Source organism: Mycetomoellerius zeteki, unplaced genomic scaffold (genome assembly GCF_001594055.1).
Source record: "Mycetomoellerius zeteki isolate Tzet28-1 unplaced genomic scaffold, Tzet1.0 scaffold327, whole genome shotgun sequence".
Lineage (NCBI taxonomy): Eukaryota > Metazoa > Arthropoda > Insecta > Hymenoptera > Formicidae > Mycetomoellerius > Mycetomoellerius zeteki.
Genome location: NW_017257313.1, coordinates 1,308,446 through 1,336,081, shown reverse-complemented (window position 1 = coordinate 1,336,081; position 27,636 = coordinate 1,308,446). Strand labels below are relative to the sequence as shown.

The window sequence follows — 27,636 nt, the reverse complement described above, 5'->3', positions numbered from 1 at the left end:
TTGATTTTTCATTTGCTGCTTTTTTTCTTTGTGGCTGTGCTAACTTTGATCTTAAGCTAGCACAGCCATGGGTTTTAGCGAATCGGCTGGAGCAAAAAAATCGGGAATAGAGCAAAAAATTAGCAAAAAAATAGCAAAAAATGTGGTATAGGTCGCGTTTGATTGTGCTGAAGTGGCTGTGCCAGCTTAATAGACGTGAAAAAAAAAGTTAAGGCCGGGTACTATAAAAGATTTAAGAACAAAAAATTTAATTTTCGTCAATTTCACGATTAAAATCTATTTTGTATAACTATCAATTTATCGCTCATTGATGATTTCTCTCACGCTTAAATCCTAAATCCCGTAGATAATAAATGCTATATTATTAGCGGTTTGATTTGTCTAGCCATCGAGAATCGTGAATCGCACCGTTGCACCCAGTTAGAACATAGAGAGATGTTGCGAGAGATATTACGTCGCTGTAATGTCCGGATTTAACCCCACCGCATATGTAACGCCGAATAATTTAGTACAATTCGATGCAGTTGCATAATGCACTTTGTTCCGATTCATGCGTCATCCTTATCACACGCGGATATGAATTGTGATAATAAATATATCATGGAGAAATTAATTGATAATGTACACACCGCTGTGAAAATTAATAACAATTGCATCAATTATTTCGTCATTAATTTTCCCCAAGTCCTATTATTATAATGGACGTATGTAAACGCAATTTGTACTCTCTTCTAACTATTATTACATTTTATCCACTTTTTTATGTAGAACAGTGATTACCGATATGTGAAAATTAGTTAAGAAAAGAAAATAAAGTAAGAAGAAATGACGCTAAGCATTTCAACTATGTCGACACGGTTAAGAATTGATTGAGTAAAGGCGAATTAAAAGCAAGATTTTCACAGTAATCCAATAAGTATCATGAAGATCCGTACGTCGCGATTAGATTCACGCTGCGACGAAACTTGTGTCGCCTTTCAAAGGGAGCTTAGAGAGCCTTAGAAGTTCAAATGCGATTACAGAGGCATCGACTCAGCGAACGTTGCTCGTTAGCTTTCTGATCTTACACGGTGTAATCTTTCACTGCACTCGCTCATCAGCCTCTTTCGTTCTCTCCGATTCGTCCTAGTCGTGTAGATAAATGATTTAAACATGGATGAACTCAAGAGAAAAGCAAGAACTAAATCGTCCGCGATTGCTATTTTCTTTGAAAACTGTTTTCCCATAAGTACTGAAACTTGAAGAAAAACTGTTTTTCTCCTATAAAATATTAATTTCTTTCTTTTATAACATCAATACCACAATCTTGCTAAGTTCTATGGATAAAAGAACAGACGAAATTTATTGTTTATAAATGCGTCATTTTCTTTCTTTCGTTTCCAATCATAGAACAACATGAAAAATATTTTTTTGTTACTTTAAATTTTATTATTTTTTTGTTACTTTAAATTTTATTATTTTAAACTTATGCTTTAAACTTCAAGCTTGTCTCAGTATTTTAGTGTATGCTTTTCTTATTACTTATTCGTACTCTGAGAGAAAACTTTTTGGTATTTATAACTATAATTACATATTACTACAATTATGATTATGACTACTATAGTATTAGTAATAATAACTATACATATAGTTCTACCAACCAAAATATATTGTTGGCAACAAAAAATGACTATAATTATAATTATTATTATAACCACAAAAATAGTTGAAATTACTATAAAAAATTATTCAAATGACTACATGTATAATTATAGTTATTTAAATCATTTTTTATAGTAATTCGACTGTTTTTTTAGTTATAATAACTATAATTATAGTCATTTTTGGTTGCCAACCATATTAGTTGATAGAACTATATTCATATAGTCATTATTACTAATACTACATTAGTCTAATTATAATCATAATTATAACAATATATAACTATATATATAGTTACAAATACCAAAAAGTTTCTCTCTCAATGTATACGTTTCGCTTTAACTTTTTTTTATTCACCAATTTTAAATCGATACGATAGATCACTGAAATGTTGGCGAAATTTTTTGTGATTTCAACGAGTCGAAGTGAGCGAACCAACCACGAAGTCCCTGGAAAATGAGAGGACGATAACAAACCTGTTCGACCAGCTCATACGTCGACATATTTCTCATTTTTCTTTTCCACCGCGAAACGAATCGCTTTTGAAACTCATCATTGTAACACGCCGGTAACTCGATGGTAACGAGTTTGTAAAATAGGAAGGTGACCACCGCACCGGACTTTGAAATTGGATAACATTTTACAACGTAAGATGGTAGAATTGAAAGCCATCTTCAGTAAAATAATTGTAAGATAAAGAATAAATCATTTAATTTCAATGGAAAATAAAAATAATAAGATAGTTTTGTAAAAAAAAATATTATAAATTATAAAACACATTTTTCGCATCTTATTTTTATTTTACTTTTTCTATTCCATTTCCAGTTTCTTTTTCATGTTTTCGTTTTAGGAATTATTAATATCTTTCAAGATATTAATTTAAGGTTTAACTTTAAGTTCACAAATGTAGATTTTAATTTTTTAGTTATGCTGAAATCATGATTCTAATTCTTAAATAATATATTTAGAAATAATGTAAAATTTATATATACAATATATATATTTAGTACATGTTTATTACATAAAAGAAATCATATTTTCGTATTTATAGTTAACTACGGTAAGTAGCCGATAATCGACCGTTCCTTTCGGTCATGTCCGAGAATAGCCTAACCCCTTGAAGGAAAATCTCTTTATATCGCAACAAATTCCGCAGTCGAAAGTTTAGTTCGACGCCACCGGCAGTTCCTCTCCTTCCATCCCTTTCTCCCCTACGGCCACCATGCACTTCCATCGAGTTCCCGAAGAAAAATCCACGCGAAGCAAAACAACCCCGCTGCTTTCATATCGCGACACTGTGTACATTTATCCAGAAACAGGCTGCGTGGATGTGGTACCAAGAGGAAACGTGTCTGGCATATCCTGTCCTGTAGTTGTCGGTAACTCTCCAACGTCGGCATTCTCTCTTCCTCTCTTTCTATCTCCCTCTCCCTCTCTGCTCGTTGACTCGACATCTACAGCATCCCCGATGGTCCTTCCCATCGGCCTACCCTCCCATTCTGTCTTCCTCTCTTGCAACCCTATCACCAAACTCCCACGAGTCTCTGTTTTTGTTTACTTGGCATCGATATCATACGCTCGCGGGGTTTGAGCATTGACTGTACTGAAAATCAACTATCGCGCTGGTCCCTTCGTAGTCAGACCATCCCTATTCTCTCGCCCCGTTGATTCTTCTCGGCGTGCCTCCATTTTCGCTTTTCCTGCCTTTGTCTTCCTTATCGTCACGGAGGAACACGCAGAGGACGCATCGGCATCCTCTCCGCGTCTCGATTATTTGCTCGCGGCGTGTACGTGTTGATGTTAGCAGGCTGATTTTTGTTGTTCTTTTATTTGACAGAATAAAACAACACTCTTTTTCGCTAGCGCTGGAAAACTTATTGAAATGTTATTCTACGAGGCAGCATTTGCTTGCTCACATGATGGTAACTTCGAGAGACACGGGCAAGTCAAGAGATTTAAAAGTTGATTACTACTTATCATACGCTGAATATTCATAACAAATAAAGCAAAGTTGATATTAGCAAAGTATATATACAGGCAAAGGGTATCGTTTTCCTTCTGCGTCCATGCAATTTAACGGGTCGAGCCGCGAACGCACGGAAAACGCGAGGGCGGAACAGGATGACGTGCATCGCGGAAACAAGAGTGCATTTGATCCTGCTGCATATGCATACGACATATTTCGAATATGCAAATCCACGGCGCCGGCAATTTTCTTCTCCTGATCGATGTTTCACAAAGCATCCCAAATGGCGTCTCATCATTCATCGCTCGCATCGAATGATCCTTCACGCGTAGTTACGAGACAGCATAAAAATCTGCATGCAAAATGACAATGCGCGATGCGTAAAACGTTGAAAATAGCTGTTGATGCTATCTCTCACAGCTTACAACATCGTTTCCCAGTTTAATTTCGGCCGTTATCTCTATGCATAGCTGATATACCTCAGCAGAGAGGAAGGCCTGCTATGAAATTTAACCTACGATATACAAAAAAAGTGGAAACTATTTTCACGGTAATAATATCCGATAAAACACTACGCATTGAAAAAATGGAATGGATCAAAACACGCGGTTCAGTTTTACATGAAACTCGAAGCCAATTGAAATATTGAATTTTGAATGTAAAACTTTGATTGGTTTCTCCAGTCAAAGTTTTACGTTCAAAATTCGACATTTCAGTTTCTCCAATCAGTTTCTCCGATCAGTTTTTCCAATCATTATATTTGTTTAAAGTATGATAAAAATAATATCGTCAGAGAACTTTTATGTAACGATAAAAGCAAAGTGCCCTGCATTAAAATATTGCAGCGAAATAATGGATGCAAGTACTTAATTGCAAACTGACAAAATTCGGAAAGAGAAGCGGTAGAGCTGGGAATCTAACGTGAACGAAATATTTATGCATGGATCACGACTGAACGCGTACTTTCGCGCTGTCCCTTTTACTTCCCGGTCGTGGTAGCCCGTCTGAAAGGATCCTGCAAAGCAAACGGGACTCGTCTCCATGCAAATGCGATGCGGACCGGAGGACGCACAGGTAGGAAACAGAAACGATAATAACGCGAGGTAGAAACAACTGCAGTGTAACTCTTCCGGCTGCGAGAGTTCGAAGACGTTGCACACTTGCAACGACGAGTAAATCGAGACAAACTGAAGCGAACGAAAACTCCATGAGAGAATCGTTTAAGCGTGCATTTCACGAATTAACGATTCTTACGAATTTATCCAAATGAATTTCGTCTTTCCATACTTTGCCGTCCACATTTCGCTACATCCCGGTATATCTTAAAATAGCGCTAAACTCTATACCAATACATTACAATATTAACTACAAACAATAAGGTATTTGGCACTAAATGTATGCACTGAAATGTGTACACATTTATCCTGTTTTAATTCAATTAATGATAATTATTTGTATTTTGGTAATGTATTACTACTTATAATTTACTGCGTATTATCAGTAAACAAGTGATTATTTGTAATTAATTACTCCAATTGCTTTAAATTGATAGTAATCACCGAATCATTTGTTTCGATAGATAAATAAATAAAATATATAATTAAATATAAAATTTATATTTTAATTAGATTTTATATTTAATTATATATTTTAATTAAAAATACTTATTTTACATATAAAAATACATGTAAACAACATGGAAATTTTATTTACTCAATTAATATAACTCAATTAATTTTACAAGGATATAAATGTTCAGGAATTCGATAAATAGGCCGCGATCTAATTTAATTCGAAAATTATTCGTAGAAGCGAAATGAGTACAGAAATTTCCCGGCTTGAAATACTGACATATTACAATTTTATTAGTTTAAATTAATGTAGTTTACTCTAACGCCATTACTCTAATCAATGTCGTGCTTAAAATTGTTGGTGAATGACATGGAACGATCGGATGTAAAAGTTATTCTTGCGCAAATGGCAGGCTTCATTCGATTGTAACAGGGAAAATATCTATTATTTTTATTTTTGGCACAGGAAAATCTATATCGCGCACAACCATCCACTATATACCGCCTGCTACCAAATCGAAACGGTGGAAGATGGGAATCCGAGCTACTTCCGGATCAATTTTGATTCAATAGAACAGCATCCAGCAACGCGGCAACCGGAGACGAAGGGGATTCCCATAAAGGATGGGTGAGATGGTCGACCCGCGACTGCATAAAACTGCAATGAAATGCAAACGAGTCGTTGCAAAACGACACGCAAAAACGAGGCTTCCCTTTGGTTTTACGATGCGGCATGTAGATACGCTACGACGAAAGATCTCTGCATTAAATTCGCCGCCGTCTTCGGATCCGGCAAAATAGTTAAGGATCTCTCATCCTGAGTTCCACCAGGGTAACTTTCGGGGAAAACCCGACAGGGCAAGAGAGAACGGCAGAGTTTACTCCGTTACTTCGGTACTCCGCAGGCGATTTCGCCTGCGGAGATCGACGCTAAACAGAGTTGCCGGACAAAGCTCTATAACAATCGTCTACGAGAAAAGAATGTTAAGAGGACTCTGTTAAGAGGGATAAAATAAGACGATCTGATAAAACGGAATTACAATTATTTTTATTGCGTTAAAATTATGCTGTCTCTCTCTCATATATCGAGAATTTATAATGCAACTTACATTTTTACGTTATATTTTCAAAGTCAAATCTTATTTTATCGTTATAACATTTATATAACTTGAACAATTCTATTAAAATTTTGCTAGAATTTAAAAACTGACAAATATTTCTCAAAAACAATGTTTTACCTTAACAGTTTTGACAGTTAAAACTCAAACGACAGAAACAAATAAAAAAAGTTATTGCCATTTTTTTCCTATGGAAATTTCCTAGATTTTAATAAAACTTTTTTTTCTTGCAAATCTGACAGTTTCTGAACGTTTCGAGAATTGCATTAAAAGGCATTACAATCAAATCGATTCTAATTAAAATGAAAAAATTATATTATCAAGTTTCGATTATAGAAAATGTAAAGTGTTTGATATTGCACATTTTTTTATATTCAATCAAAACTCTTTTAAAATCGTAATACTAACTTTAAAAGTTTGCGAGAATTGAACCGGAACTCTATTAGTTACGTCAATATTCTGAAAATGAGTTGCTAACCTCACAGGTCATTTCACGTGTCGGAATCTAATACCAAGGCCGCGTAATGGTCTGTACGTTTTGTGCGACATGTGACAGGTGGAAAGAACGCGTTCTCGCCATTCGATGCGACATTTGGTAACTTCTTTCATCGGCGCGCGAACCGTACCCTCCATCAAAAACATTTCTCAAACCAGGAACAATTCCATTCCGGAGTGCGAATCCAAGCGTACGTCATAGTCAAACAAGAAGCATAAACCAGCAGGAAAGCGGAATAGAAAAAGAAGAAAACGACGAAGAGAGGAAAATAGAGAGAGAGGAAAGAGGGATGTGATGGAGAAAATGCTGCCAACGGAAGTGCGCGTCGACATGGACGAGATTTCGATCCCGAAATACCGAAGGTATTTCCCCGGGCGGTACCCTGCTGCAGTAGGAAAATGAAGTAGGCCAGCCAATTGTCCGAGGACAAGTCACTTCATAGAAAACTCTAAGCCGTGCTACGTAAACTTTGCAATTCAATATAACATACGAACTAACATCAGCTTTGAGGGATAGTCGAGACGAACAAGCTCAGAGTGTTAGAAGATAAAAGTTAGACCGAAATTCATAGACGATTCTTATTTAAGACCATTTAAATTCTTTAATAAAGGATTCTTTAAGTTTAAATTCTTTTGTTTGTATGTTGAGAAGGATCCAAAACGTTGGATCGAAAAACGTCTATATTTAGTGTATTATATTATACTAATAAAATTTATTTACACGTGTTTATCTTATATTTGGCTCTGATTAGCATTATTGTTATTAATTTAAGAGCATCTTAAGTAATATCTTAAGATGCTAATGTGGCTGTCTGATTGATTATGTCATTTCATACTTAAGAAGGTATTCTACTTTGGAAGGCTATAAATTATATAATTTTAGAGAATTTTTTAAAAGAAATATGTATTATTATATAAATAAATTACTATAATATTATTATAAAATTTTATTACACTTTATTTACATACAAAATAGATAAATTTAAAAATATTTTTTCGTATCCATGTAAAAATCATACAAAAAGACGTAAAACGTATTAAGAAATTTCTTCTTGCTGCGTTGATTCTATTAGGTCTAATAATCTAAAACAAAAAAGCCAAAGAAGTTAATAAATTGTAAGAGTACACTATTACTGGAACCTAAAATACAAAAAAAAATCAAATAAAAAAACTTTTTTATTTTTCATGGAAAAAAGAAGTTAAAAAATATAAGCAAATAAATAAAAATTTTTTTTCAAATATTTGCTATTTTTGCAAAAATCAATTTTTTAGTTGATTGTAGGTCGGATTAGATTAAGAATCTTTTCGAATTTTTTGTTTAAGATAATTCCTGCATCTTATATCAACGATAGTAAACGGATATTTTTTTTCCTTCCAAACTAGAATATTCCCTTAAGATAGTTATAAATATAAGAATCAACTATGAATAACATAGCATTATTAATTTAATAAGAGTTACGAATTTATAATAAATAATTCTAATAGAGAAATTATATTAAACCTCTCAAACAGAATGTGTTCTCGTAAAAATTAAAAAATTACCATCTTTCTGTACAATTTATGTATTCGAAAAAACTCTTGAAAAGATAAAGCTAAAAAAGAAAAAGCTAAAACCACTATTCCCAACTTGAAGAGTTTGTCGTTTCTTAAATACAATATTTTATGCGGCGAATATAGATTTCATTCAAGTTAGAAATAACAATATATCAAATCTCATTTAAACACAGGCGTATCTAAAATGGGCTCAGACGATGATGCAAAATCAGATGGCCTGGACACAGGAAGTACACGGCGAATACTCTGCAGAAGATAAGCTAGTTTACCAGCCTTTCGATCGCTAACGTGCTCACAAATAGAACAAGAGCAAGGATTTTGAAACTTCCACAATGTTCTCTCTGTGTGAAAGCAAGCAAAATGCATCGTACCGTAATGCCGCGAGATTTACTATCGACCAGATTACATTGTAATAGTAAATATTTTATAATGAAAATACTAAGCATTTTGTGTCTATAAATAATTCGTATTTCTATCATCTTTAAAATTGTTTGAAATTATTTATTTTAGAAATACATATATTTTATATATTGAATAAATATGGTTTACATCAGATAAATAAAATTACTAGATTTTTAATTATAATTATTAGTATGTACTGGACTATTTCAAATTTCTCGCTTATCTTATTTTAAACAAATCATTCTATCAATTTACAGTCTATTTTTTATTATAATTACGAACGTTAGTGCGATAATGATTTTATGATCATTCGAGAAGTATTGTTTTTTCGAAAAAAATCCGACAATATTCCGACAAACAATTTCCTAACAAATCCAAAACCAAGAACGATGAAATTCAAATGATGCTCCAATCATTTTTGGTTAATTAAGCGGTCAAGGAACTCGGATACATGATGTGGAATGCAGTTATCGGGAAGTTCAATATTGGCTTCCGACAGTGAGGTGAATATTCAATGGAGACGAATGTCGGCGCGAACGAAGCTAGTGAGAGAACTTCTGAAGTCGGTTTGCCGGGATGGTACAATGTTCGTCTGATTGTCAATTTGTATTCGAGAACTGTCACGCCGTCATCTCGATACTCGTTATCAGGAACCAACGTTCTTATATAATATTCTTGCGTAATATCTGTTCTCGTGTATATATTAAAACCATGAGATTTTCATCGGGAAAATGCAATTTCTGCATTTTTCTCAGTTTTCTATATCTTTGGCTCTGTCAACATGCATTATTTGATGATAATCATTACAGCTGACATAACTTAAAACAGAAATATCAATTCGTTTCTCGGCAATGTCAGAGACTACGAAGCTATATGGAATTAAAATCTGTTGTTATCTTAGAACAACATCGTGACAATAGCAATATGTTGTTACAAAGTCAAATGACTTCATTGTCATACAAATTAGCATTCATGTTTAATTGAGAAATCATTCGTATTCAAACTTTATTCGAAAATCTCGTTCGAAATTTTATTAAATTTTATAAATCTTCACAATTGAGCATCACGTTGAAGTAATGCTTATCTCATTGTGGAAGCCACGCCATGTCGCGTAAAATGATAATGAAAGCGAATACAAGAGACACAGCGTGTGGAAACTAAACGACGACGGTTACGACTATCAGGAGAACGCTTCGATATTGGCTGCTAGCCCATTTCGATCCGAATATCCACTAGAGACGAGTGTCCGCACGGATAGGAAGTAGGGTGGACGAAGGGAGTAGATATTAGAATAGGAGAACAGTTCTCGGAACCGCCGCATATCGGCACGAGTGCCGATTGCAGTCGTGCGATACTGCAAGCTGCAACCTGCTGCAGCCTGTGTCCGAAGGGCGGAAAATTGAAATTGAGCCTCCATTGCATCGCCGCGCAACACGGTCGAATATATTCGCAACATCAGCAAATTCGTCGTCTTTTATACCCGATGAAATGCTTTATTTCGTATAATTCCGTGCGACAAAATAATTCTTTCTACCATCAATATCGCAAAATTTTATGTACTTCAAATAAATATTTCTTCAGAAACTTTGCTTGTATGTGTATGTATTAGATTTATCTCGAATAAGTTATTATCGAAGAAATAAAGAAAAAGATATAGCATTATTATCGGTATTTTAATGAAAGTTCAACTCAAATTATTTTTTATGGAAAATTTTTGTTTCACTTAAAAATTCCTTCAAAATATTTGAAGAGATTTTATCCGGTAAAAGATTTTATCCTAAGCACGTATTTTAATCAAGAGTAGCTCTATAATCTTATACTTTTTCAATCTCAAGGCAATAACAGTGGAGTCTAAAGAACTATACAAATTTCTAAGAAAAGGTACTTTTAGCAACTGAAACCGCACGAACACGTAGATATCTGCAGACGCGGATTAAGCCTTTAAAGCATTTTATTACGCGGACATAAATTCCTTCTCGGAACAGAGCCATTGTTGCAGGAAATGTGTGACAAGGAAAGAACGCTGAAAGCAGAAAAGCAGGAACGACTGCAGAATCAATATTGGTCGCTCCTGATATTTGTTTGGGGATGCGACTGGAAACCGGATTGCGCGCCGGAATCTGGCAACAGAATGAAAAGGACACAATCTCAATCGATTCGGGACAGGGATCCTTTCGTTTAATCGAAAACGTTCTCCGGCCGTGAGGTACCAATATTGAGAAAGTGAGTGGCGAATAACTGCACAACGGGAAAGAAATATCTCAATCGTATTACACATTATATATACATTTATATGATAAAGTACCTAGACATAAAATACTCTTTTCATAAGCCAGACACTCTGGAATACTTACATTCGTATCTATAGACGGTCATAAATTTTATACAAGCAAATTGCCATATGACCACACATACAATGAGAAATAGCGAGTTAGATAGGAATATATGATAAAATTACGTATTAAATACGGAGAAATATGTTTGGTAGAATTAACTGGAATTTTAGTGGAAAATGAACAATCTAGAATCCTGGTTAAATCTACTAGAATTCTGGTTGATAACATACTTTCAGAATTTCCTTGTGGTTAAATCTAAAATTCTACTCTCTAAAAGTGAATCAATGTATTATATTACTGACTTTCAGTGCTATACTTATAATTGTAATCATCAGCGAATATTTACTGTTTTTCAATAATAATACACTGATTCATTTTTAGAAGTTATGGTTTCTATAAATTGAATCTGCAGAAAATCATAACCTCTAAAAGTGAATTATTATTACTGAAAAACAGTAAATATTCGCTCGTAATTACAGTTATAAGTGTAGCACTGAAGTCAGTAATAATACACTAATTCACTTTTAGACAGTTTTAAAAAATAATAAATTTAATCAGAAATCCAATAGACATAATCAGATTCGGTATCATTTCACCAGAATATTTTTCTCCATGAAGAGACAATTTAAGATTTAAGAAGAAGAGACATTTTATAAAAATAAAAGTAAATATAATAAAATAAAGATAAAATAAAAGTAAATATGATTTTTAAAAAGATAGAAAAAAACTTGTGAACCATCTAAGGTATATTTTAAACGTCAATAAGGGGATGCTAAAGTCATCCTGTTTTACCATGATTACGTTTTAGGAGAAATCTCTGAATTGGTTTCACGGATTACAAAATTTTTTTTATAGAATTAAAGAACGCATAAAAAGAAATCTCGGAAAACACGATTTCATAAGAAAATCGGAAAAAAATTAAAAAATTCACTTTTTCTGACACAACACACGTGCCTGTAACTGTCCTGAGGTTAACATTTGCTTGATATAAAAGTTTTACAGCTTGTAGATTGAAAATAAGCATGAGAGGCAGGATTCAGATTACTTGAACGAACAATACTGACTAGGGAAGTTTCACAACTGTTTAACCACTTAAACATGAGTTAGCGCACGTATAAAAAAATACATGTCTCTGAGATTTTCGTGTTTAACAACATATTTCATGGAGAATCAAATCGGTTCCGAACAATTGTGAAACTTCCCTTGTGAGTTTGTGGAATTAAGATTCAAAGCGTAGAAAAAAATTTTTCTCCTAAAACGAAATTATGTGCTTTGCAAGAATTTACTTTTTTCTTCTTTTACAGATTCGAAAATCCTTTTCCAGGATTAAAGCATATACATTAATACGTGTTTGTGAGGTGGAATTTATTCCGAGAACGACAAAAAATTTCGAAATTGAAGTCTCAAGAAAAATTTTTTATTGTTCTTGGCATAAACTCCATCTCACAGACACGTATTAATGCGTATACTTTAATCCTGAAAAAAATTTTCGAATCTGTAAAAGAGAAAAAAGTAATTGTTATACAAAAATTATGATTAGTCGGTAATACAGACGGCTTTAAGATCTCCTTAAGCTGTCGCGATCCATTATAGCGCAATGAAGATGGGAGAGATATAGAAATTTACTGCTTCTGATTACTAATGAGTTGCTCTATTCCCGAATATACCTATCACTGCATTTCGTCAAAAACAATTGCAGTGCAAAATTTGAATGGGATATTCATGCTTGTTCCTATGAGTTAAAAATGAAGGAGCTTTTACATCACCACTAACGTACCTCGATGTCCTTGCCGAGAAATACACACAATCCGTAACAAAGAAACTACCAAAGTGGGTTAGTGAAACGAGCGGGGGAAACAAGGAGACACCAGCCGCGCTGAGAATGGGCGGAATTGATAGCGATCTTAATTAAAATTAGGGGGTTACCGGGCACGGCGTCGCGTAACGCTTTCGTGAATCACCTCTGCCCCCGTTCGCGTCGTTCCTGATTTGCATAACAGTAAAGATCCCGGGGATCACACTTTATACACCGAGAGGTGCGTTATGCGACCGTTACTTTACACAATTTCATTAACGCGATGTTCACCATTCACCAATCCGATCAACTTTCAGCGCAATTCATCCTGAGATTATTGCATTGTCGCGTAATCTTTCGAAAGATTCATTTTCTTCATATTAATTGTAAACTTCATGAATGTCTCAATATGCATTAAATGCACTTTTGGAGATATTTTTTTAAAGACTGCATCGTCTTTAAATATTAAATATCACGATTACTTATAGTAGAGAAATATACAACACTGAATAACTAATTAACAGATTAACCGATAATTGATATCACGACTCAATAATAAAGAATAATAAAATCGCACATGAGTTATTAATGTTTCTAAACAAATTTATGAAAAGAATAATTCTTTACTTTCCCATAAATCAGATTAAAAATTTATATGCTTAAAAATTTTATACACGCTAAATACTTTCATTTAAAGTAATTATAAAAAAATCTAGCGAGGGGTTGATTCAATAATTTTCGAAACATTATAATTCATTTTTACCAGAGAGAGAAAGAGAGAGAGAGAGAGAGAGAGAGAGAGAGAGAGAGAGTTTACATTAATTTATTTTATAATTAGAGAATGTATATATATTGTGTAAATTATATATATAATATATTATCTATTTTTTGTAGGCAAGATAAATTAATTTAAAAAACATGCATTTAATGAATGTTACACGTAGTATTTAAAAATTTAGCTAGGTCAAAAAATAGATCTGAAAATAATTTTATTGATTTATCAAAATAATTATGTAGAACGTTTTTTCAAGCTACTTGCTAGAACGTCAAAACTTTTTGCAGTGTTGCTCATCATGTTTGAGATTTCCATATACTATAATTATTTTAATGGTTAAATAAAATTATTTTTAGATCTGTATCTAATTACATTTTTAGATACTTCAGCAAAATCATTCATTTCGTATAATATATTTATAACAAATTGATTATTTTTCTCTTAGCTTATAAATAGCAATTATTTATTAATTCGCATAATAACGTTTTCGATTATTGCAGCATTTAATATTTCATTGTTTCACATCTCGGTTAAGAACCTCGGATATATCCTCGTAATGGGAGGTAATATCGAGGACAAGTTTAGCATAAGACGTCTAGGGAATGAATTTATAGCTGTGCTATCGGCACTTCTCCAGCTGCTTTTGATTCGCCGTAATTAGTAAAGTGCTATGGAACGTATTAATACTTCAGTGAACCTCTGAAATACTTGGCTCAAGGAGGTTTCTAGACTAACATCTTTTCCGTCTGTAGATGGTAGCATCGATATGCAGCAACTTTCTTTACGCTTTCTACGTAGTTTCGCATATTTGCCTATTCTTCGACAAGAGAATAGAGTTTCCCCCAGAGTCATTCAGCACATCAGGCATTCTCAAGAGTGATGCAATTTATTTACTTGGATTTTCGCTTCAGTGTGATTTATGTATAATTTTATTCACAACGCCACGGAAAAATGACAAAGTCGAAGTTCGTTAAGATCAATCGTCATGTGAAATTCCATCGCTAATACTGGCGAATATATCGCAGCGATAAAAAAAATATTTTCAATGAGCTGTACGAGATATATTATACGCCAATTAAATTATCACGTGAAATTTTTTCATTAATCATTATTACAGTAATAATTCTACCTACCTTTTTTGAATCCATAGCAACTCTACAAACGAGAAAAATTTCACGAACATGCGAAACGCCTAGCGACTCGGTTATACATACCGGAGCTTTCCTCATATATGAATTAATTGTGTGTGTGTGTGTGTGTGTGTGTGTTACACGAAATTCTGCCGCTAATCACTCTCGTTCTGACTGCTCTTTTTTTCCTGCATTTTTTCCAACATTTCAAACTCGCAACTACTCCACCCATAAAAAAATGCCATTCGAAGTACATGCAATGGTAACCTGTTTACATCAGAATTTCTCAGATGTAATCTATTCTTAGATGTAATCGTGACAATGATGTATCTCACGCTTGATTGTCAAACGTCATTCGGAGAACTAAAGCGTGAAACTATGTCTGAATCCGGTAGAGCCGCGTAAACTACTCTTGGCACGTGAATCCGGGAAGAGTACGGAGCGTGACCGAGAAGATGCTCTCGCACGTACGCCAATGGAGCTGATATTCCTCTTTGTCTCGCACGATAAAGATGATAATGCCGTCGAGGCTCCGACGTGTCTCGGCTCTAATCTACATGTTATTGGCTAGCTAAGTTGTCACTGAGATGAGTTTAATAACATAGCTATACAAGATGAAAAAGCTATTCCCTTTCCGATAGTGAGTGTGTTTTTTTTGTTTGTATTTTGAAAAAATTATTAAAATATTATCTACTTTGATATATATATCACGTAAAATTGTTTTAAGCATCGAGCAGAGAAGAAAGTTAGCGTTTCAACAAAAATACATTTAACACACGTGCTTATTTATTAATTCACTCAAAAACTCAATATTTTATTTTTCACTTATATAATTTTTTCAGCATTACAATGAGATTATTAAATATATTCTTTTTTTTATGAAAATTTCCAAATTTTTGAATTAATCAATATAACAAATTTGTTGTCGCATGTGAAGTACAATGCTTCATTATCAATTAGCAACTATTACCTACGCTCTGTTTACACGTTCGTCGCATGTATAATATCCCGCGTTTGCTAACATTACGTTGTGGTATTACATTAAATTAAATTATACATTATGCATCAGCTCCAAGAGCGAAATTGCGGAGAAACAGGCGCGTAGCCCACAGCAAACCCCTCAAGCACCAACAATCATTGTTATTGCAGATCCGCCTTACCTAATGACATGAAAAGCCCTTTGAGACGAGATAATATGTTAATCCGGATAGCAGGTTGTAAGTCGACGTCCGCATCCATCCACGTTATTCCCCTGTGGCACTTTCAAACATACCTATAGGGCGATTCAACTTTCGCGAGTGCAAATGAAGTGTTAACATTCTACAAAATTGAAAATTGAAAAAATTCTTTTTCATCGCAATATCATCTTATACATTGTAACAGCAATCAATGCCGTTTGTTACGTTTAACTTATTTATATGGAAAGAATAATTTTCCTGAATTATTTAAAATTTTTAGCTGGATACAGATCTAAAAATAATTTTGTTGAATTATTAAAATAATTATGTAGAATGCTCAAGCATAATTAAACAATGTTGCAAAATGTTTGATATTCCAGCAACTAACTTAAGCGTTCTACACAATTATTTTAATAGTCTAACAAAATTATTTTTAGACCTATAGTTAAATTTTTAGATATTTTAGCAAAACCGTTCTTTCCGTGTATATTTTTTAAGCAAAATCGTAGCTTTATGCTAAATACTAATACTTTTCTCAAAAATTGCACAACTGATCAAACACAATTGTTTTTATACTTTACATACTATGTATTCTTTTATCTTCTCATCAAGTGTATCTGATTTATACTTGATGATACTTTACTTCATATTTTTTAATGATTAATGAAGCGGCAATAGATTAATTCTATTGTATCTGACGTAGAAAAATTGAATAATCTTAGAAATGCGGAAAGAAATAGATTTTATCGTCTGCAATTTTATATGCGCTAATTAGAATGAAACTCCTCTCGATTCTCAGCGTCTGTCGAAAATGATATCGCTCTGTATAACATGCGGGATAATCGGATGGACGCGATATGAGAGGACCCATGCCTTTCAATGGCGGGAACTAATAACACAACTCACAGAGTTTCGGCGACATACGCGTCTCTTGCCGCACCGTGGGAATTGCCCATTGCGAACCCGTCGTTAATAATTCATGTAGCCGACGCGACGTTATGTCTAAATTGTGGATGCTCGCGTATAAATGATACCTTTCGGTGACGATCACGTAACCACGCAATGAGACAAAATCTATCGGAAACCCAATGCAAATGCAACCTAAAGACCCGGCGGCTACAATATATCGAACCGGGGAAACTGGGCAGCTTGTGTTTCATTGTTCGCCACAATATCTACCTATATTTTGATAAAGTTAATTTTGTACTCGCAGCTCCTGCAGTTAGTCTAACCTTAGATTTCGTACATTTCCGAAGAATTCCTCTTCTCATCTTTCCGCAGGAATGTTCGATATTGAGCTACGTCAATATTCCAGCTACTATTGTACAATCATGACCTTAATTACATTTCCGAAAGTAACACGCAGACCTCATTAGCGCGTTGCGATCTCGCGATATCATAAGCGTACATACATTAACTCTTTCAGAGACCCGATATTAATGGAATAATACTACTAAAGAATTTTTATTAATTCAATCCAATAGTACTTTAATAAGTAATTCATATTAAAAAATTAATTTTTTTCAAAATTTTAACTATTTTTCCAACATAGAAAGAATAGTTTTGCTAAAGTATCTAAAAATTTAGCTACACACAGGTTTGAAAATAAATTTTATTAGATTATCAAAATAATTATGTAAGACACTCAAAGTGATTACTGGAATGTTAAAATTTTTTGTTCATTATATTTGAGTTTTCTAATTATTTTGACGATCCAACAAAATTATTTTCAGAAGTGTATTTAAATTTTTAGATACGTCAGTAAAATTATTCCTTCCGTAAACATGTACCTTATTACATACATTAGATAATATTAATAGAACTAAATAAAGAATCCTCCACAAATAAGAAAAAAGTGACTTTGGCTAAATTGACTCAAACTGTGATATTTGTAGATTATGAAATGCTGATCAAAAGTTTCCTTAGGCAAAATCATTAAAAAATGGATAGATTTTGAGGTAGCATTTGAAGATTGCTATTTTGGATCTAGTTAGATTGGAAAATATTTTTATCTGCCAAACTATTCATTTTTTGGTAACCATACTTTAATACTCTTATGTATAAAACAATGAGATGAATCACAGAGAGAAAAATGTTTGGTATTTGTAACTATAATTATATATTACTATAATTATGATTATTACTGCTATAATAATAATAACAGTAACTATATATATAGTTCCAGCAACAAATGTATATAATTGGCAACCTAAAATGACTATAATTATAGTTGTTATAACCATAAAATAGTTGAAATTACCATACAAATGGTTCAAGTGACTATAATTTTAAAATAACCATATTTTTTATGGTTGTCCCAAAATATAACTATAAAATTATAGTCACTTGAACCATTTGTATGGTAATTTCAACTATTTTATGGTTATAACAACTATAATTATAGTCATTTTAGGTTGCCAATTATATACATTTGTTGCTGGAACTATATATATAGTTACTGTTATTATAGCAGTAATAATCATAATTATAGTAATATATAATTATAGTTACAAATACCAAACATTTTTCTCTCTGTGTATCACAGCTTCAGCCAATTTGATCAAAGCCACTTTTTCCATATGATATCTACGAGATCCTTTCAACGGATTATGTCTTTAAATTTGATACACATTGCAATGTACACAGTGTTGGAAGAAATCAACACTCGGAATATTAAATATTCGACAATTCAGCTGTTCTTCTGTGAACGATACCATTAATGTACGCACGATCGTCCGTCAAACGTTTCCGGCAGGCTGGAATTTCGGTCGTGGCGATTAAATTATTTCGAACGCAGCTTCTCGTCATTTGAATAACAATAAACGACCATCGCGCTATGTACCTTTGTGAAAGCACGATATTGGAAGAGAAGCGACCGGACGGGAGTATCGATGTCGCACGCGGTGACGCGCCGGAAGCCGAACGCGCTAATTGAATCGTTTTGTGTGTCGTTCATGCCGACACTGGACGAATTTAACGGCCGATTACGCACTATGCCACTGAACAGGAACGTAATATTTCGCGCATGCACACCCACGCAAATCGAATGAGACCGATGGTACCGTTCGTTTTCCACCGCGAATTCGTACATATATTCGATCTCTTGTCTGATCGCGTCAAAGAAGCGGCAGTCACATGTTTGCGAATCATCCGCATGGATAAATTTAATCTATGACATGTTTTTTATGTAGGTATGTGTTCTAATTATTCAACGAATATATTAATATCGAGCTCAATTGCATTTGCTCCCTCGCAAGGAAAATTAATTTTGCTGCAGTTAAAAAACACGACTTGAAAATAAACTACGTGACGCTATGAGTTGGAACTATTGTTATCACTTTTATTGCGATTGTTATTTTTTATACACTTTTTATTTATTTTTCTTCATTTATTATTTATTTTATTAATTTTTCATATGCGTTCGAAAAGCATCGATATTGATAATATATTTCGTAATTCAAAGCTATACGATTTTTAATGTACATACGTTGTTTTAGATCGTAATAAAAATTTTCCAGGTCATAAATCCAATTGATCCACTTCATATACATCAGTGATAGGAAATAAAATTTGTAATATGTCGTTTTTTTCCGCTTGTTACACGTCAATATTTCAAACATGTAAAAATTTCATTACCAATTACCAGCCATCAATCAATGTTCGCCGCATCATAAATATTTAAATGTCGATAATTTTTTCAGCATAGATTATGTCATATCACGGTATGTCGAGCACCGTATTATCATCAATGCAAAACGCGTCACCCATGTAATAATGCACACGAGATATTAGCGGAAATCGGTATAAACTAAATGGTTTCTCTACACGCTTGCACGCGCTTATACCCGCGAATTATGCGTGTGTGTCGCCCGCATGGAGCTTTGATGCTACGCACGAAGCGCATTATTGTACAAACGTTTAATTTACGACAGGCTGTCGATAAAGGAATATCATTAGATGTAAACTCAAGTTAGCCAACCGAATATCGCTAAAATTTAAGTTGTCAAAGTTACCCGTAATATCGATGGCATTCACTCGCCACTTGATAATCGTGAGTAATTCGTATCTCTGTGAAGTTGGTTGACATCATCAAAATTTCGATATAATTAATAAAATTCTGATTCTTCCCCAAAGAGTTCTAGAGTTCCCGATATGTTTTGAAAAGAATTTTGATGATTAAATGTCAAAAAAATAATTGAAGTATGCCAATTTCACGTTTTCGCGATACAAAAATTAGTAATAGCTTTTTTATTTCAAATAAGAATGAAAAAAGTTATAATACTTTTGATAGAATTCTTGTAGCGCTATCCAGAACTCTAAAGTCTATTCTACAATGTGCTTTTTGTTTCTGGGTTCTTCCTTTATCTTATTTTTTACAGCTTGTCGTTTTGTTTCTTATCTTTTTTTATTTTTTGCCGCCCGAGATAAAAGTTAACGAACTTCGAAAGAAACAAGAAACACGTAGTAAGAAATACAATTGTCGATAAAACGATCGCAGAAAAAGAAAAAAGCAAGAAACAAGAAACAAAGAGCACGTTGTAGAATATCCTCAAAGAAACTTCTGAAAACATTTTTTTGTCTATGAGAATTTCAAAAATTTCGGTTTACAAAATAAAAATAACATGTATCAGAAACTTTATATAAAACTCTTTGAGAAAAAGCCAGAACTCAATTAATTACAACGAAATTTTATTAATGAGATACCAATTTTGCAAAGATGTGATTTATTCGTTCTTTACATTTAGAAAAATTTCGAGTTAAAAATTAACAAACAAGATTCTGATCTTATCAATAAGGATTCTGATTATTTCAACTAGAATTACAACAGCCTAACTTTCACCAATTTCTGGTTAAATTAATCGACGATCACACAACTCGCAGAAGTGCCAACAGCAGTTTAATCTATCAGAACGTCTCCTCTCTCTTCCTCTTATGAGACAAATTGTGTTTAGTTCTCAGTTAGCGATCGATGATTGAATTAACCATCGATTATCGTTAATTGGAATTGGTGAAAGAGGATTTAATAAACAGATTCAATCAAAAAATTCTGATTTATTCATTTTCAACCAGAATTGTAATTAATTCAACCAGACTCTTTTTTCAGTGGACTATTCGAGATTATACTATACGCGTAAAAAAATTTCAAATATTTTTTGGAAATTATTAATAGATTATCGAATGTCTCGGATCAACCAAAACGTATTTTCACGAGCACTAATCGAATTAATTTTGTTCCATGCATGAATATTGTTTGTGGACAATCAAACGCCACATCAATTCCATAAAAATTCGCATTCAGAAGTGCCAACTTCACAGACCTACATTAAGTTTGTTCGCGTTGAAATCACTAAAAATGTTTGCACTTAAAACGAGATAAATATACTTATATCGGACCCTGAAAAGAGAGAAAATGGAGATACTGTATTCAAAAAGTGCAAATAACGCGATCTATTTCTCTGTTGCACTTTTCTCCCGCTTTAATTCGCGGTTCATGAAACGAGCTGTATATCTCAAACCATACATATACTATGTATATATATATATATATCAAAAATTGTTACGTGCCGTGTAAAATACCGCAGTGCTTAAATAAATCGTTTCTCCTCTCTCCGCAATCTATCAGTACGCGTCAGCCGTCGCACCTTCGCACGCTGGATAATTTATTGCAGTGTGTATCGGACCGCCAACAATATAACCAATCTGATGGTCGGCAGAATGCAGTGGCCGAAGTGCCAATAAATATGGATGGAGTAGTAATAAATTATAGCTGGAAAAGACGATTAGAGCGTGCGGCTATAAATTACTGCGGATATACATCGCGAGCGCGCGACTGCGCCTTATGGCCATCCCATATGTCCGATAATATGGATATTTTTCGGCCTTTAATCCGTTTAACCGCGAATATTCATAGTTCCATCCGTTCGCTGCCGTTCGTTTTAAGCTCGTCCGTTCAGATTACGATGCTCTTCGTGCCATCGCGCGATATCGTTATGCTATCGGCAGACACAGAACTACGATAACAACGTGATTTCTCATTTTGCTTAATCAGATTACGATGGTTAGCATACATGTGCATTAATGGACATTTTTACAATATACACATACAGAAAAATATCATTCTATTGCTAAGAAAAGTAGTTATTTATTCATTTCAATTTATTTCCTTTTTTTAAGTAACGGTTAACTTTAACAAAGAATATTTTCTTAAAAATAATCTTAAAATATTACTTTTTATAAATTCTAGAAAAATTCATTATATGCTCAAAACAATTTAAGAATTTATTATCTTTTAAAGAATATTACAAAATTAATCGAAGGTGCGACTTTATGTAATATAAGCAAATCGTACTTGTTTTAATTTAATAATCTTGATTGAAGTATATTAAACTTACTCTTTCAGAATATAATTTAAATAAACTTGATGCTTGGGATATTTATGATAGCTTTGCGGATAGATGAATTTTTGAAATATTAGAAACAAATAATTATCACTTGCGTACAGTATGTATTTTTCTGTGTGCACACTGAAAAAAAATATAGTCAATTTTAATAAATATTTAATTCAATACTGCCAACTAAACATTTATAATACTTACAGTAAATAAATATTTGTTCAGTAAAAAGAATGATTGTTAAATCAAATTAATATATCTTTATATTTAATAAATATTTAGTTGGTAGTATTGAACTAAATATTTTTTAAAATTGACTATATTTTTTCTTAATGCAGGAAATTGTAAATTTCACACGTTCTATTTTTATTTTTTTCACTCGCAAGCTTAATATTGGTCAATCGCATTAATTATTTTAGTAGAAGAGAAAGTAGGTCAAAATTTTACGAACTGTAGAATATGTTTGGCAATATTAATACACAATTGTACAAAAAAATATCTTGTTGTGATATTCCATTGTATTAATTTCTACTGAATAACGAGTAATGACTAACAGGATTTTGCTTATTTATAATCATCTGTGTAAAATAAAAAATATTTAAAAAAGCGGTTTTTAAAACGTGCTCTCAATTTCCTTTTTTAACAAAAATATTAGTAATGACATATATGATTCTAATTCGTGGAGAGAAGCTCGGTAAAATGAAAGCAAAGAAATCGCGAACGGAAAAAAAAGATTCCTTCGAGCCGGATTTGAACCAGCGACCTATGGATGTCTCTCTTTGTCTCTATTCACACTACAGTCCACCGCTCTACCAACTGAGCTATCGAAGGCTATGTGAACGATTCGTAATTTAACCTTCAGGAAGAATCGTTACGCTCTGGACATAAGAAACTGAATTTAAAAAATAAAGAATTAAACACGAAAAGTTAGAATTAGCTACAAAATAGAAAGTATTTTTCCCTTTTTCTCTTCGAGAAAATAAGAAATTGAATGTGAATACATGACTTCTCTTTATTTGGAAGCTAATTTCTTATTCCTAATTCCCGATACTTCGAATCTTTATCCCTTATTTAGTCAATTATTTCTTTGACGTATCCTCAATCTTTTCTTGCTACAAGGAATCTTGATGTATACCCGTTATACACGAAAGGTGATCTAATACGAAAGTGACACCATCGCTACGACATGCACATATTTGTATACGATCGAACGCCAAGTTCTTACAGAGTGATCACACCACACTGCGTTGAAGTAACATGTGCAACCTTCACGAGGCGTGCATTTATTTTCTCACATACACGCAGACATCGTCGATCATGCATACGCTGACGTAAGCGACGGTAATATATTATCCGGCGCCCCGCGATAAAAAAATCTCCCCGCGAGCGAGGATCCCGTCATGTCGGAGTCGACGGAATTGTGAAACGCGATCGATCTCGCGCCGGCTCGTAGCTGACCGTCCACTTCATGACATCACGTCAACAAGGACTACATTCAGCAACTTCACTCGAGTGCACCTGCGTATCATTTTATCCTTGTCGTTCACCGAATATGTTAAACGAGAGGTCTATCTGTTTTCTGTAACTGAACTATAAAAAACAGACCTCTTGTAGTGTACACTTTTGGAATTTAAAGTGATATAGATAGATATACATTTGCTATTCGATGAAAACGGAAAAGTTCTAGTACAATCTAGAACTTGCGGGAATAAAAAACAGGTTAAAATGACACATATGTGCACGTATATTTTATTCAACGAGAAATTTTTTACCTTCACGTAGAGATCCTCAAGTAAGAGATTGAACATCGTTTAGACAACTTCTGATTGATCAGCCATATTTTTCAGGACCTGCTTTAGAATGAAATGCGTGGATATTTCATTCTATCTTATGCGTAATCTATCTCATTTTATCTTAAGCAGATTCCCGAAAAATATGGTGGACCGTATGATGTTCATTCCCGTATTTGAGAATCTCTATTTTCATGCACACATAGGAGGCATAGCGCGCAAAATATGGTATATCAAAATTATTTTACGCGCTCAATTTTCTAAGTCTAGGCCTGAGCGTGTTGTATTTACGTATACAACACAGGATACATCTTCATTTTAAACCAAAACTCGTTAAATAGAGTATAGGGGAAGTTTCTGCATACAGAAAAATATTCTATTACTAAGAAAAGCGATTACTCAATTTACTTTATTATCTTTAATAAAAAAATACTTTCTTGATAATAATAACTTTAAAATATATTTATTACAAATTATAGAAAAACTCATAATGTACTCCAAACAAGAACTAATTTTTTTAAGAATCTTTAATAAAAAATACTTTCTTGATAATAACTTTAAAATACATTTATTATAAATTATAGAAAAATTCATGATGTAGGGGAGAGTGGTCTAAATCAGACCGTGTTCCAAATAGGATCTTTTTAATTTAAATGAATACGGTTAAGCAGGTTTGCGTACTATTTATAATGTAAAGTCCTTATAAGACCGAACATGTGATAGTAGTTTGACAGTTCTCTGTCATAACATTCATAAAATAGAGGCAAATATGTATTTTCAGCCATCGTGTGAAAATTTTTTTAAAAAAGAAAATCCTTGTAAATCATTATTTAAAAGGTGTGAAAAATTTGAAAAGTAATTGATTTAAGATAATTGAAGAGTGTAGAATTCAAAAATATCAAGCGTTTCGTGATTACTTTTGCGGTTTATTGTAAAATTTGTCCCAAAGTTCGAAAGGACCCGTGTCCAAATCGGACAGTACAGTGAATAACTTATAGGCCTGGTTGTAGTACTGGTGATCGGCTGACCAGATCTGGTCCAAGCAATTAAATCAGTAAAATCTCATGAGTCATCAGACTCAGATTAATTGAGTTTTATTGATTTCAATTCTAATAATATAAACAATCAGTATTTAATTTCTTTTTCCAAAAAAATTTTTATCTTTGACTGTCAAATTGTTCGTTTTTATTCAATATACTCTATAAGAAAAATACATTAAAATATTTTTAAATTCTATCTAAAAATCCATAAAAATAGGAGTTTTCGATTTGATGATCTGATTTGGAACCGATGGTTCCAAATCGGACCGGAAAGTGTTTTTACATTTTCCATTATAATTTAACACAGGTGAAAGATACGTCAAAATAATCTAAAGCAAAAATGAAGGGAATTAAATGATCTTTCCAGCAGCACCTTCGATTTTACGATCGGACTTTATTTACGCCTTAGAGAACAAAAACTGCAAATAGGTTCGATTTAGACCACTCTCCCCTACTCCAAACAAGAATTAATTTTTTGTAGAATATTATAAAATTGATCAAAGAAACGACTTTATATAATAAGCAAATTGAATTTATTTCATTTAAGAATCTTAGTTGAAATATTAACTCTTTGCAATGGACGCACTTTTCACTAGAGGGATAAAATCTTATCGCATTATGAAGGCGTATCATATTATGTTCCTAGAAGTCAGAAGGAAACATATGGCTCTCCATCCAATGACTATTCGCGTCGATAGTGCAATCAAGACTTTGAAGTTCGCCCAGATAAAACATAGTCATTGTTCTCACTCAAGTTGCTGCATCAAACCAAGTAGCGACTGAGAGTCGTCATTCGAATGCAAACAGTTAAAACTCATTAGGGGATTCACAATATATTTTGAATAAACTTAATACTTGTGATGAATTTATAGATAGTTTCGCGGATATATGAACTTTTGAAATACTTGAAACAACTTAATTATTATTTACGTACAGCATATATTTTTCTGTATGCGAACGCGTCTAAATTATAAAATTCACAAACGTGCACACAGCTGATGCGATCAGGTAAAGTTAGGTAACAAATACGAGACGGGTCGCACGCTCAAACCATTAAAGGAGTGAACACTACAACACGTGACAATCCTCGCCGCAAGCCGCTCCAGGAGTCCGTCGCAACGGCGAAAAGAACAATCGGTGTCGCGACGACCGCGACGCGCGATAAAACCATGAATCTAGAAAAGACGACTCACCGAAGACGCCCAGCGTCGATCGTCGTCCGCCCTCCCGGGCCGCTCGTCACCGCAAAAGCCGGACACCCTCCGAGTTGAGTCGTCACGTTGCGTCACCGTCGTCGAACGCCTTCCACCTCGCTGCACCCTTACGTCCACACATATCACGCGTCACGTCGAAACCCGCGGACGCGCACAACAAAGTCCGCGACCATCCACGACAAACACACGCAAGATGGTGGACCACCAGTGGGGGTCACGTGGCCCGCCGGCGTAGCTGTCACGGCGAGAAAGATACTCGCGGCGACATCTGTCGGCTACCGTTCGAGTTGGTCATATTCGTAACTTGGCAGGAAGTTCACTTGAGAAACTTTCGCACATTCGCGTCACCGAACTGTATTAATTATGATAAATTGCATCCGAAGGCGAATATTTGGTTATAGATGAAATAGATGTACTTCTAGGATCTCAATATCGAAAGAGCTTTTAGGTCAAACAGTTTCAACGTTTGCGAAGTACAATTCTCAAAATCGGGGACACTTCCATATATCGGGAATGTGCAATTTTAATTAAAATCACATGAATATCGAGCGAATCTCGTTATTTTAAAAAAAAAAATGACGGCCGAGACAATTTCAATCAATTCCGAATCGGGGCAAAGATCTTTTCGAATTTTTGTTACGATCGCACGGAGCTCACTTGAGAAACTATCGCACATTCACGCCACAAAACTGTATTATTCACGATAAATTACATCCAGGATTAGATTTTCTGTTATGAACGAAATAAATACTCGTTTGGAGTCACGATATCATAGAAGTTTCCACGTCAAACAAGCTTAAAGTTTAAAAAATCTTTTACTGATTCCGGCTCGATTCTGAATCGCAAAGAGGTGGCTTATCGGTACTGAAATCGCGGTATAAACACACACTAATGATCGTACGTAACGTTCAATGTGTCACACGATAATTTCACGCACGCAGGATTCACTTTAAATCGGTAACGATCGCGAAAAATACGGAGCAGCTCGAATGCGCTGTCATGATCCGCCATGGCGCATAATGAACTACTTACTCGCTTGATTCGAAAATTTAAAACTATCTAAGTGGCGCCAACGGCGGACCAATCACAGCGCGGTAATTAGACACATTTGCGACAGCAAACAGCACTTTTGCCCGTTCATATGCTGGATTCACCCTGCATCCGATTTTCGTCGTACGATGCTCTGCATCCAATCAGAAAACAGGATTCCGATAATACGAAGCAAAATTCATCGGAATC

The 27,636-nt window shown here is 33.9% G+C and overlaps 1 protein-coding gene and 1 non-coding gene across 3 annotated transcripts in view; both read right to left on the bottom strand.

The window, feature by feature from the left end:
* LOC108725162 (von Hippel-Lindau disease tumor suppressor) overlaps nt 1–26,821 on the bottom strand; it is a 60,519-nt gene extending 33,698 nt beyond the window's left edge. Inside the window, exon 1 of one of the 2 annotated variants that reach the window (XM_018451991.1) lies at nt 26,377–26,821. The gene's annotated coding sequence lies outside the window, so the exon portion shown is untranslated. The remainder of the gene's footprint in view (nt 1–26,376) is intronic. The other variant, XM_018451992.1, reaches the window with a different exon arrangement.
* TRNAY-GUA (transfer RNA tyrosine (anticodon GUA)) lies at nt 23,089–23,184 on the bottom strand. The gene is made up of 2 exons: nt 23,148–23,184; nt 23,089–23,124 (listed from the first exon to the last, which is right to left on the bottom strand). It is a non-coding gene; the product is annotated as a tRNA-Tyr (tRNA).
* Nucleotides 26,822–27,636: the final 815 nt, after the last annotated feature.